The sequence below is a fragment of the Ips typographus genome, linkage group LG2 (assembly GCF_016097725.1).
Source record: "Ips typographus isolate SLU linkage group LG2, UJ_Ityp_2.0, whole genome shotgun sequence".
Taxonomy (NCBI): domain Eukaryota; kingdom Metazoa; phylum Arthropoda; class Insecta; order Coleoptera; family Curculionidae; genus Ips; species Ips typographus.
In genome coordinates this window covers 4,616,998-4,631,375 of record NC_138423.1, presented here as the reverse complement: position 1 = coordinate 4,631,375, position 14,378 = coordinate 4,616,998, and the positions used below count along the sequence as shown (strand labels likewise).

Below are 14,378 nucleotides of genomic sequence, written 5' to 3'. Positions count from 1 at the left end.
CCGTTGATGATATCAATCGGTTTCATCTTGGTTGCGGAGTGAATTGAATGGTTATAAGCCATAATTGAATAAGTCATTTTTTGGTTAATACTTGAATTATTGAAATTTTGAGCATTCAATAGCTTTACATGTTCGCTAATCGTTGAATGTAATCTTTCAATATTTCCATTAGATTGAGGATGGTGTGGCGAAATGAAATGAATTTTGACTTTATGCAATTGCAGCAGTTCAGTGACAACAGAATTTTTAAACTCAGTCCCGTTATCCAAAATTATCTGTTTTGGAACTCCGTGATGAGAGAAAAACATTAATAGATTATCAACAATTTCTGTTGCCGCTAAAGATTTGAGAGGGTACGCTTGCGCGTATTTCGAAAAACTATCCAAAATAGTTAAAAATTTTGATTGTTCTAATGTGTACGTGTCCATATGTACTATTTCAAACGGCTTTGTCGCAGTTGGGGTGACATTCATTTCAATATTGACGGGATGTCTGTCATATTTTGTTCTGATACAAATATCACATTGATTGATATACGTTTGGATTGATTGTTTTTGATTAGGCCAGTAATACTTTTCTTTAATTCTTGAAAGAGTTTCATCAATTCCTCGATGGTTACTTTTACCTTGGTGGTAGTTTTCAATTATCTCTTCAATGTCCCCTTTATTTGTGACGTCAAGAAGTTTCTTTAAACACCTTTTTAGATTTAATGAAGGCCACCTAAAGTATCTTCTTACAACTTCACAAAACTCTTCGTATACACCCTGTTCCTCAAAGTATATGTGATACTGTTTTTCAGGAACTATGTTTTCTTTAATAAACTTTAAGATATCATCTTCAAAGTTATTTTGACTAAGTTGAACTATCAATCGGCGTTTCTTTTCGAATAGTAGTGTTAATTTCGGTTTTGCCGGTGAATGTAAAACTTTAGAAATAATTACCTGGTTTGCACCGTAATTGACTGGTATATCGATGATTGGTATTCCTACAATTGGGTCTTGATCATTTGTGTGAATTGTATCACTGTCGTCCTGTTCGTTGGGGTTATTTAACTCTTCAGTTTGTTTTTTATTAAAGTCAGGTTCTTCGTTGTCAGTATGAACAAACATTGAAGCTTTGTCTATATTCTCATTTTCCTGTTCTCGTGACGTCGAAGGTCGTTGTAATATTGATTCCTGTCTTGTTTCTCTCTCTAATTCTCTATTAAATTCTTCCATATATTCTTTTAGAGAAAACTCTTGATCTTCTTTTGTATGCAACTCAATGCGTGACAGTGCATCAGCATTTGTATTTGATGTCCCTTTTTTATAAAGGATTTTATAATCATACTCTTCGAGTTTGATTCGCCACCGTAATAATTTAGAACTAGGATCCTTAAGTGAAAATAGCCACTGTAAAGGCTTATGATCAGTAATGATGTAAAATTTTTGACCAAACAAATATGGACGAAAGTATTTTGTTGCCCATACAAGACAAAGGCATTCCTTCTCAATTGTGGAATAATTCCTTTCAGAATCATTTAATGTACGCGACGCGTACGCCACTGGAAGATCTCGGCCTGGAGGTCCTTGACTTAGAACTGCCCCTAGAGCTACGTTGCTAGCGTCAGTTGTTAAATTAAACGGTTTCGAAAAATCAGGGTACTGTAAGATTGGTTCGTTGATCAACAAATTTTTACAAGATTCAAAACAATCCAAAAATTCTTGATCATGCTCAATTTTTGCTCCTTTCTTTAGACACTTTGTGAGAGGTTTCGTAATTTTTGCAAAATTATTTATAAACCTTCTATAGTAACCTAACAATCCGAGAAAGCCTTTAATTTGTTTCGTATTAGTTGGAATAGGATATTTCTTTATGGCTGAGATTTTGTCCGGGTTTGGTTTGACACCGTCAGGGGTGACGATATGTCCCAAATAAGCAACTTCGCGGCGCAAAAATTCGCTTTTGTCCAGTTGTACTTTAAAATTGGACTCACGTAGCCGTTTGAAGACTAATTTCAAGTTTGTTATATGCTCTTGTAAAGAAGTAGAAAAAATGATTATATCATCTAAATATACTAAGCATTTTTCATTTTGAATACCTCTCAAAATTGAGTCCATGACTCGTTGAAAAGTCGCCGGTGCGTTCTTTAAACCAAATGGCATTCTTAGGTATTCAAAGTGTCCACTTTCGGTACTAAAGGCTGTTTTTGGAATATCTTCTTCTTTCATTTCGATTTGATGAAATCCTGAAGCCAGATCCAATGTCGTGAAATATTGACATTTACCTAATTTATCCAACAGATCTGTAATATTAGGTAAGGGAAATTTGTCATCTATTGTTTTCTCATTCAACTTCCGGTAATCTATCACTACACGCCATTTTTGTTTACCGGAAGCGTCCATCTTTTTAGGTACTACCCAGATAGGACTTGACCACGGACTATTTGATGGTCTGATTATATTTTGATCAAGCATTTTGGCTATTTGACTTTCTACTTCCTTTTTGTGTATGAAAGGGTACCTATAAGATTTTGTATAGATTGGAACTTCATCTGTTGTTCTAATTTGATGTTTTATTTTGGTTGTAAAGGTGAGTGGTGTATTTTCTTGGTAAAATACGTCCGAAAATTCTTTACACAATTTTAAAATTTCTTCTTTTTCTTCTTCATTTAGGTGATTTAATCTTAATTGGTTAAAATCTAGTCTTTGTTTTGGAGAGTCGTCAAAATTATTAAGGTCTATGTTTTGAATTTCTCTGTGATTAAATTTTTCTACGGAAAGGGGTTCAGAAAAATCTAAAGTTACAGGCAAACATGAGTTATTTAAGATAGTAGTTAATGCATATCCCTCTTTTGCTATTGTTAAACATTCAGGTATCTCACAATTATGAATTTTTTGATGTGGGATAATTATTTCACCTTTAGTGATATCAGTTTTCACTCTTATCACTTGTTCAGTGCGAGGTGAGATGGTTATGCAATTTAATACTGGTTCTGTTTTGTAAAACATAAGTTTTATCTTTGCATACGGTGTAATTAAATATCCGCTGTTAAAGTCGATGTTTGCTTGTAGTAACTTGAGATTATCTAGCCCGATGAGGCCGTCGAACACGTTGTGGAACTTGAATAAGTAGAATTTAAGATTTTGCTTATTAGGAAGTTTAAAAATGCTAGATGCTGGAATTAAAGCACTGTAGCGATGTGCTGACTTTTGAAACACTGTACTAACAATGAACGGATCATCAATTATGCAGTTATTGTAGTACTTTTCAGCTAAATTAGGATTAATAAAAGATTTTGTGGAACCAGAATCGATTAGAAGTTTGATGTTAAATTCAGGCAATGAAATATAAGATAGTTCACTAGTATTGGTAGAGTTTAAAGATATGACTAAGTTTGATTGTCCTTTTGAGGCGTCATCGAAAAATTTATATTTTTCTCTTGCGAAACTGAGTCACACTCATTGTCAAAAGTAGGGTTTTCTGGTGTTTCTTGTGAATATGAATACTCAGCGTATTCTGGGTTATATTCGTAGTAATTTGTCATATTATTTATATTTGCATATTCGGGGTCAACGCACGCTTCTGGCAATGCATATTGATCAAATTGATCGTAATTTGAATTGGACTGCGTTTCAGCGCTGTACAATTCTTCAGCAACGTACTTAGGTTGATTATTTTGGAAATTTCCTTGAAAGTTTTGTGAATTTCCTTGAAAATTAGGCCTTGGAAAACGATTATATTGAGACAAAGGTCCTTTTGGGCCTGAAGTGCATACACTCATCGGTTGTGGTGCTGGAAGTGATTTGTTTTGATTGGGCTTAAATACGTTTGATTGATTTGGCCTTCCAAAAACTTGAGAGTTTGTTGGAAACCGTTGCGGCATTCTATTGAAATTTGGTCTTATATTGATGGGTTGTGAAGGAAATCTGTTGAAGTTACTCCTAGGCATAAATAAATTATGCGGTGTCTGTGCATTGAATGATGCAAAATTTTGTTGCGGTTGTGCAACAAATGGCATTCTGAATTGCTGATTAAAATGATTAGCTTGGGGTTTAGAATTTGTTTTCATAACCTGCGTGGATTGGTGTGGTAATCGGTTAGACATATTTTGGAAATAATGATTATTATATTCCTGCGTAACGTACTGAAGGGCTTCAGCTAAAGATCTGGGTTTCATACAACGAATCGTTGTCCCTATAGGTTCCTTTAACCCTGATAAGAAAGTTTTTAAAGCTAAATCGTTATATAGTGATTTCTTTAGCATTTTTCCACCATCGCTAGATTCGTGGCAATCTATATAAGAACATAGTAAGTTTAATAAGTGTAGAACTCTGTCATAAAATTGGTTTGGATTTTCATTTTGATTTTGTCTTAACATAACTAGATCCCTATTTAAGCAAGCTTCATCCCTTTGATCAGCGAAATTTCGGTGAAGAATAGATTTTAAGTCCTCCCAAGTGGATATATTTTGAATGTTTACAACAATTTTTGCTGTACCCGAAAGTTTTCCGATCAAACTGTTTAACAGAAAAGTATTTTGAAAATCCAATGGATTTGATACATTATAGAAATTATCAATTAAACTTTGGCAGGTTGTCAAATACCTGTTTAAGTCATTAGGATTCCCATCGAATTGTGGGACACATTGTAAGTACTCTGGTTTAAATTGTGGCATTGTAAAACTACTTAAAATACGATTAGATAAATCTTTTACTTCTTCTTTTGTAATTAGTGGAACTTGAAGCAATTTTTTAGAATTATCAATAGAGTCAGTTAAAGGGTTATCAGAATTTTCTATCGATAAGCTACTTAATTCTTCAATAATTGTGTCTAAGTTCGACATGAAAAAATTGCACACTTACATAAAAACGATGACCTTGACCATATTCTGCCTATAAGGGTCCAAATCTTCCGGATGGCGATGTGGTCCAACCAAAGTTTGCGATCCTTGCAAAAGTGCCCGATGCTGTGACACTTTCCACCAATATGTTGAATTCGCTGCCCGGTAACTGTAAAACTCGTCGATATGCCCTCGAACAAGTCTTTTTTGATTATCGAACTCGCGAACTATTCGAATCTGTCACAAATCGTTATACGAAAAAGTCCCTCAGCGATTGATTGACTTTTGACAGATCCTACCGACTGCGCCAATTACGTCTTCGAATATGGTAAGACCGTTTTTAAAAAATACAAATTACAAACTAGTACAGAAGTATATTGATAATGTTACATTAAAGCACTTAATAATAATAATAATGCAATACGCGATGACACTGGTTTTGTTCATGGAACTGCATACTCAGCATCTGTCCTGGTCTATGGAGGTGGTACAACCTCGTGACTTAACTCACGTAAGTCTCTATGTGTTTGTAGTTCCTTTCCATTTGTTGCTATCTGGAACCCATCTTATGCTTTCTTGTAGTGGTTTTCCAGTGAAGTGCTTCATTTGGTCCAACCAGCGTTTGGGTGAGCGTTCCCAAGATCTCACTTTTCTTTGGATATTTGGGGATTCTTGGTCTTACTATAATTGAGTGTATTTAACTTTTAGCTCTTCCAATATTGACAAATTCGTTCTATGAACAGTCCAAGAAATTACCAAGAGCCTACCGAAACTATATAGTTTAGCAGTGTCGGAAGTCTTCAAGTTGAATGCTTCAGCTCTATAAAGCGCAATCGTGACTACAAGAGTTTCGATAAGTCTACGTTTTCTTGTTGAGGTTATGGATGTTTCTTCAAATTTTATTCAACTTGGACATGGCAGCTATCCTCCTTTTAATCTCTGTGGATGCGTTTCCATCTTTATTTATAAGGACTCTCAGATAATTCATTTCGTCCACAATTTCTAGATCGATATGTCAGGCACACTTTCTTACTGGTCCGGTCTATTAGAATCAACTTTGTTGTATGGCAATTTCAAGGCAAAAATTACATTTTCTCTTTCTACTCTTTCAATGTGTTCAAATATATCCTGCTCGTCCATTGCTATGAGTGTAGTGTCATCGGTGTAGCAAAGGGTATTTATTCTTCTACCCTCCAAGGCATTTCTAATAATGTCTAATAATGTTCTTCTTCTTTAAGTGTCTAGTTGTTCCGAATATTGGCGATTATCCTGGATTTACGGCTGCTTCAAATAGTTTGGTAGTAGTTTTTTCGCCACGTTTCTAAGCCATGATATTCTCCTTTTTCCTTGTGGTCTTCTCCCATAAACTTTATCTTGGAGAAGGCACTTTGAAAGGTGTTATGTGCTTTCGTTCTTCGTAATATGTCCCAGGTACTCAAGCTTTCTTCTCTTGATGATGTTCATTACTTCCAAGTCCTTCCTCATTCTCTCCTTCACTGCCCTGTTAGTCCGAGCATTCTCCTGTAAAGCGACATGTTAAAGACTTTTTCTTTGTGTTTCAAAAAAACGAAAAAAGATAGCATCGGAGGAGTCTGATTGTGATGTCAATGTTGAAGTTGTTACTTTTAAAGAGTTTACGGTATTCTGCTATAAACTTTCCCTTGGAGAAGAGACTTTAAAAGGTGATATTTGCTTTCGTTCTTCATAATATGTCCCAGGTACTCAAGCTTTCTTCTCTTGATGGTGTTCATTACTTCCAAGTCCTTCCTCATTCTCTCCTTCACTGCCCTGTTAGTCACTCTATCCACCCACGATATTTTCAGCATCCTCCAGTAAAGCGACATTTTGAAGACTTCGAGTTTTATTTGTGTTTCCTCGGTTAATCACCATGATTTTATAGAAAAAAAACGAGAAAAGATAGCATCGGAAGAGTCTGATTGTGATGTCAATGTTGAAGATGTTACTTTTGAACAGTTTATGGTCTTTTGCCATAAACTTTCCCTTGGAGAAGGGGCTTTGAAAGGTGATATTTGCTTTCGTACTTCATAATATGTCCCAGGTACTCAAGCTTTCTTCTCTTAATGGTGTTCATTACTTCCAAATCCTTCCTCATTCTCTCCTTCACTGCCCTGTTAGTCCGAGCATCCTCCTGTAAAGCAACATTTTGAAGACTTCTTCTTTGTGTTCCCTCAGTTAATGATCATGATTTTATAGAAAAAAACAACGAAAAAAGATAGCATCGGAGGAGTCTGATTTTGATGTCAATGTTGAAGATGTTACTTTTAAACAGTTTACGGTATTCTGCTATAAACTTTCCCTTGGAGAAGAGACTTTGAAAGGTGATATTTGCTTTCGTTCTTCGTAATATGTCCCAGGTACTCAAGCTTTCTTCTCTTGATGGTGTTCATTACTTCCAAGTCCTTCCTCATTCTCTCCTTCACTGCCCTGTTAGTCCGAGCATTCTCCTGTAAAGCGACATGTTAAAGACTTTTTCTTTGTGTTTCAAAAAAACGAAAAAATATAGCATCGGAGGAGTCTGATTGTGATGTCAATGTTGAAGTTGTTACTTTTAAAGAGTTTACGGTATTCTGCTATAAACTTTCCCTTGGAGAAGAGACTTTAAAAGGTGATATTTGCTTTCGTTCGTCATAATATGTCCCAGGTACTCAAGCTTTCTTCTCTTGATAGTGTTCATTACTTCCAAGTCCTTCCTCATTCTCTCCTTCACTGCCCTGTTAGTCCGAGCATCCTCCTGTAAAGCGACATTTTGAAGACTTCTTCTTTGTGTTCCCTCAGTTAATGATCATGATTTTATAGAAAAAAAACGAAAAAAGATAGCATCAGAGGAGTCTGATTGTGATGTCAATGTTGAAGATGTTACTTTTAAACAGTTTACGGTATTCTGCTATAAACTTTCCCTTGGAGAAGAGACTTTGAAAGGTGATATTTGCTTTCGTTCTTCGTAATATGTCCCAGGTACTCAAGCTTTCTTCTCTTGATGGTGTTCATTACTTCCAAGTCCTTCCTCATTCTCTCCTTCACTGCCCTGTTAGTCCGAGCATTCTCCTGTAAAGCGACATGTTAAAGACTTTTTCTTTGTGTTTCAAAAAAACGAAAAAAGATAGCATCGGAGGAGTCTGATTGTGATGTCAATGTTGAAGTTGTTACTTTTAAAGAGTTTACGGTATTCTGCTATAAACTTTCCCTTGGAGAAGAGACTTTAAAAGGTGATATTTGCTTTCGATCGTCATAATATGTCCCAGGTACTCAAGCTTTCTTCTCTTGATAGTGTTCATTACTTCCAAGTCCTTCCTCATTCTCTCCTTCACTGCCCTGTTAGTCCGAGCATTCTCCTGTAAAGCGACATTTTGAAGACTTTTTCTTTGTATTTCCTCAGTTAATGATCATGATTTTATAGAAAAAAAACGAAAAAAGATAGCATCGGAGGAGTCTGATTGTGATGTCAATGTTGAAGTTGTTACTTTTAAACAGTTTACGGTATTCTGCTATAAACTTTCCCTTGGAGAAGAGACTTTGAAAGGTGATATTTGCTTTCGTTCTTCGTAATATGTCCCAGGTACTCAAGCTTTCTTCTCTTGATGGTGTTCATTACTTCCAAGTCCTTCCTCATTCTCTCCTTCACTGCCCTGTTAGTCCGAGCATTCTCCTGTAAAGCGACATGTTAAAGACTTTTTCTTTGTGTTTCAAAAAAACGAAAAAAGATAGCATCGGAGGAGTCTGATTGTGATGTCAATGTTGAAGTTGTTACTTTTAAAGAGTTTACGGTATTCTGCTATAAACTTTCCCTTGGAGAAGAGACTTTAAAAGGTGATATTTGGTTTCGATCGTCATAATATGTCCCAGGTACTCAAGCTTTCTTCTCTTGATAGTGTTCATTACTTCCAAGTCCTTCCTCATTCTCTCCTTCACTGCCCTGTTAGTCCGAGCATTCTCCTGTAAAGCGACATTTTGAAGACTTTTTCTTTGTATTTCCTCAGTTAATGATCATGATTTTATAGAAAAAAAACGAAAAAAGATAGCATCGGAGGAGTCTGATTGTGATGTCAATGTTGAAGTTGTTACTTTTAAACAGTTTACGGTATTCTGCTATAAACTTTCCCTTGGAGAAGAGACTTTGAAAGGTGATATTTGCTTTCGTACTTCATAATATGTCACAGGTACTTAAGCTTTCTTCTCTTGATAGTGTTCATTACTTCCAAGTCCTTCCTCATTCTCTCCTTCACTGCCCTGTTAGTCCGAGCATTCTCCTGTAAAGCGACATTTTGAAGACTTTTTCTTTGTATTTCCTCAGTTAATGATCATGATTTTATAGAAAAAAAACGAAAAAAGATAGCATCGGAGGAGTCTGATTGTGATGTCAATGTTGAAGTTGTTACTTTTAAACAGTTTACGGTATTCTGCTATAAACTTTCCCTTGGAGAAGAGACTTTGAAAGGTGATATTTGCTTTCGTACTTCATAATATGTCACAGGTACTTAAGCTTTCTTCTCTTAATGGTGTTCATTACTTCCAAGTCCTTCCTCATTCTCTCCTTCACTGCCCTGTTAGTCACTCTATCCACCCACGATATTTTCATTATCCTCCTGTAAAGCGACATTTTGAAGACTTCGAGTTTTCTTTGTGTTCCCTCAGTTAGTAATCATGATTTTATAGAAAAAAATAAAACGAGTAAATGTAGCATAGGAGGAGTCTGATTTTGATGTCGATGTTAAACAGTAAGCCTTTTGGTTGAAGGCGGCCCTTGCTTTCTCTATTATACACCTGACTTTCTGTGAGATAATGGAATCATTATCAATTATCATTGATAATGGTTCCCAGATAGGTGAACTGTGATACTCTGTTTATTGGTGTGTTGTTAATCGTTAAGCCGTCTCTTCCACCCAGTTTCTCTAGTGATTACTATGAATTTGGTTTTACTAATGTTAATTGAGTAAAAGGACCAAATGTAGATAGGTTTACATGTCCAAGAGTGTTTTCTAGAGTTTTTGTCATTAAACGAAGTCAAAAGCTTTGCTTTTTCAATGATTTATCTCACATTTAAGATTTGTTCTCTTGTTCTTTTGCCAGTGACGAAGCCAGCCTGTTCTTGTGGGATGATTCGTTTGGTTCATAGGTTCAGAAACTTGGGGTTTTTTACTGGGTAGTAGAATTTATGATGTGGCACTCCTGGCGGGGGAGAAACAAAACAAATGTTTTATTTTCAAAGTTTCTTCTAATCAACTAAATCCTTCCAAGGTTTTGTGTTCAGATTCAAAAAATTAGAACTTCAAATAAGGTCTATGATAATCAACAGAACTAAACAATTCTGATCATGTTGGTGAAGTTATTGATTACAGTCTAAGATAAGTAAGAAAAAAATTTTATAAATAATAAATAAAAAGTGGCCCCTAATCAAAACTTTAAATTTTCCTCAATTTTTTAAAATGTTACCTTTTTAGTAAATTGAACAATAATTACAGACAGACGAGACCATCTCGGTGTAGAGTATCCTAGTTATAAATTGTATTTTGAAGGTTTAGCCCATGAAAATATTCAGTTTTTTATGTTCGGCATGAAACAATACAGGGTGTATTTGAAAATGGCGCTCAAGCTCTTCAGCACGGGGTGGGCAACCACACTCCACAAAAATGTATAAAATTAATTATTATGACTTTGAACAGTGAAGTCCTTAACGGATTTGAAAAAAAAAGTATTTTTTGTTTCTTGATATGATTTGAATTAACTTTAAAAATGAGTAGAAAATTTGAAAAATCACTTTTCCTTATATACCTCAAAAATGAAAAGTAATACTTGATTTTCGAATACGCTATATACAGGGTGTTACAAATTCGAGACATTAGCATTGCTCTCAGAAACTATAGATGATAGAGCTTTAGTTAAATAGAGGTAAAAAAAAATTAATTCAATTCATCGAATTTGTAACACCCTGTATATGGCCCCCTGATTGTGTAACTTTTTTCTAATTTAACCTACTTCGTATCTCTTTCGGTTTCAGAAATTAATAAAGATATATAAAATTATACAGAGTGACCATTGCATGCATTGATCACTCTGTATAATAGTAGTATTTCCAACTTTGAACCTCTATAAAGGGAAGGGTAGCCAATCAAGTTTATTTTTAATTAAAATACAATAACAATATAAGAAAAATTAGGAATTCAGACATAATTATTTCATTGTTTCATTTAAGTTTAACACAAACATAATATGTTACGTTTTTAGGTAAATTCATAATTTTTGGTAAGGTACTTCGTATGTTTAAAAACACGAAAAAATCAGAAAATTTTGTGTGAAATATTGATAAAAGTTATTTGAAAAAGTTGCTTAGAATATGTTTTAAACATTATATACCAAGTTTCTCCGACCTTAATCAGACAAAATGTGACGGTATTGACGTATAAATATGTCATACTTGTCATGTCACTCTTCTAAAATATTATACACATTTTATACATTTTTCATGTATAATATATGATTTTATACATGTAATGTATTATATTATTATTACCCATCCCTGATTTGCTGTTGTGTCTACTAACTTATATACCTCTATTTAAACACTGATTATTCTAACTTACCGCCATAATATTGAAAAATGTATAGTATTTATGTATAAAACCTTCTATACTTTACATATTCTGCATGTATAAAATTATGTATAATACATGAGTGTATTATACTTTCTATTTCTGTTTTTTTGTATTTTACACCAATCAAAATTCTAATTTTACGCTAATGCTGTAGAAGTACAATTCCAGCTTAGAATATTATTTATTGTCGCTCCTGCCTTAGTTATAACTAGACTCCGGATTTCTAGAAATTTTGATTTTTGTAAGCAAATATAAAAGCAACCAACCTTTGACATCTAATGCGAACATGACAGATCTGTCATTTGACAGATTTTGTTGATGCTTTTTTTGCTTTTTTTTTCCGTTTTGTGCTTATTTCCTGCTATTTTTGTATGGTTTAACTAGTTTTTTACAAAACAAGCTTTTCAAGTTTTTAAAAATAAACTAAACTAATAACTGCTTTGACAAAAAGTTGCTATATTGAAGGCTTCTGAACGACAAAAACATGTTGCAAAATGTATAAGTATCAATTTACAAATTTAAACTGACCAAAAAATTTCCAAATACTCCTCAACAGGTCAAAAAAAAAGTCAAAATATTCCAAAACACTATAAAACCTCTAAAATGCCTTGCAAAGCTTACAAAGCAGCCTAGAAGCTTCCAAATGCTTTTCAATTTATCTAGAAACTCTCAAAAGCTTCCGTATGCCTCTAAAGCAGTTTAACAGCTTTCCAAAAGTTTCTAAAACCGTCTACAAGGTTTCAAATGTCTTAAAGGCAGTCCAGAACCTTCAAGGCTATTTTAACTGCCCAAACACCTTCCACATGCTTCTAAAGTAGTCTAAAAAGGTGTTAAAACACTACAGAAACTCCAAAATATGTCTAAAGCTTTCCAAAACAGGCTAGAAGCTTCCAAAAGCTTTTAGAACACTCTAAAGGCTTCCAAATAATCTTCAACTAGTCTAGAAGCTGTCAAAAAATTTCAAGGCAGTCTAAAACCTTCCGTATGCTTCTAAAGCAGTTTAAAAGCTTCCAAAACTTCAAATTCACATGTCTTAAAGGAAGTCCAGAACCATCAATGCTCCTAAGGTAGTCTAAAAAGATTTCAAAACACTACAGAAACTCCAAAATCCTTCTAAAGCAGTCGGAAGTCTTTCAAAATAGTCTAGAAGCTTCCAGAAGCTTTTAGAACACTCTAAAGGCTTCCAAATAATCTTCAACTAGTCTAGAAGCTCTAAAAAAATGTCAAGTCAGTCTAAAAGCTTCCGTATGCTTCTAAAGCATTTTTGAAGCCTTCAGAAGTTTAAAGTCACATGTCTTAAAAGCAGTTCAGAATCTTCAATGCTTCTAAAGTAGTCTAAAAAGATTTCAAAATACTACAGAAACTCCAAAGTGCTTCTAAAGCAGTCTGAAGTCTTTCAAAACAATCTAAAAGTCTCCAAAAGCTTTTAGAACACTCTAAAGGCTTCCAAACAAACTTCAAATAGTCTAGAAGCTCTCAAAACTTTAAGGCAGTCTAAAAGCTTCTAGAGCAGTTTAAAAGGTTCCAAAAGTTCAAATTCACGTATCTTAAAAGCAGTCCAGAACCTTCAATGCTCCTAAAGTAGTCTAAAAAGATTTCAAAACACTACAGAAACTTCAAAATGCTTCTAAAGCAGTCTGAAGTCTTTCAAAACAGGCTAGAAGCTTCCAGAAGCTTTTAGAGCACTCTAAAGGCTTCCAAATAATTTTCAACTAGTCTAGAAGCTCTAAAAAAATTTCAGGTCAGTCTAAAAGCTTCCGTATGCTTCTAAAGCAGTTTCAAAGCTTTCAAAACTTCAAATTCACATGTCTTAAAAGCAGTCCAGAATCTTCAATGCTCCTAAAGTAGTCTAAAAAGATTTCAAAACACTACAGAAACTCCAAAATGCTTCTAAAGCAGTCGGAAGTATTTCAAAACAGTCTAGAAGCTTTCAAAATCATTTAGAACAATCTAAAAGATTCCAAACGCTTTTCAACTAGTTTAGAAGCTCTCAGAAGATATTAAAGCAGTTTACAAGCTTCCAAAAATTTTTGTGAACCGTGTAAGATATTCCAAATGCCTCTCAAGCATTCCAGAACCTTCAATATGCTGTTTAAACAGTCCAAAAACCTCCCAAATGCTCTCAAGTAGTTCAAAATACTTTTGAAAGTTTTCAAAGCAGTCTAAAATCTTCCATATGCTTCTAAAGCAATTTGAAATCTTGAAAAATATCTAGAAGTTGAACTCAAAAAACTTTTCATCATCAGCATCTCTGAAAGAGTTTTGTGCTTTTTTTTACAGACTTTTATGCTTTTTTAAAAAAATTAATTTTGCTTTTTTTCACGACTTTAGTGCTTTTTAATCCGGACTCTAGTTATAACCTAAAACTATAATCATTTTGAAAACCAATCAATATAACATTTATTTACCGACATGTTTTTTGCTGGTGACTTCAAGAGTCTGAAGAATGGGAGATGGGAAAATGGTATTTTATTTAAAATTGCAAGAAACTTGTTCAGTAAAGCCTATTTCCTGATTATATCAATTGAAAGGTAATCTCGTTCGGTTTTTCGTAAATTTTTCTACTATTTTATTATAAAAATCCTGTACATTTTCATTAATATATTTTTTTTTTGAATTTCTAAGGGGGGGGGGGCAGCTGCCCCTACCTGCCCCTTGGCGACGCCCTTGGGTGGTTTACACGCATTTCTTTAACTGGCTTAAGTTCTGAAAACATACACATAAGAAATCAATTAAAATTAATTTTATTGTTATCCAAGTTAGTCTTATCCCACATTATTAATCTTAGCGTATTAAAAATGTCTGTTTTAGTCTGTCATTACACCTATATTTATACACCTTAAAAACCACAAACCTGACTTGCGATTTTATTTATTTTTGAAGGTTGCTCGTGTACCCATCACAAGGTAATTTTTAAAATAAAATGATAAATCATTGAACGTATT

At 34.2% G+C, this 14,378-nt stretch overlaps 1 protein-coding gene across 1 annotated transcript in view; it reads left to right on the top strand.

Moving 5' to 3' along the window:
- Positions 1-14,378, top strand: part of Ac78C (adenylyl cyclase 78C) — a 158,866-nt gene that overhangs the window by 105,091 nt on the left and 39,397 nt on the right. The window lies entirely within an intron of this gene.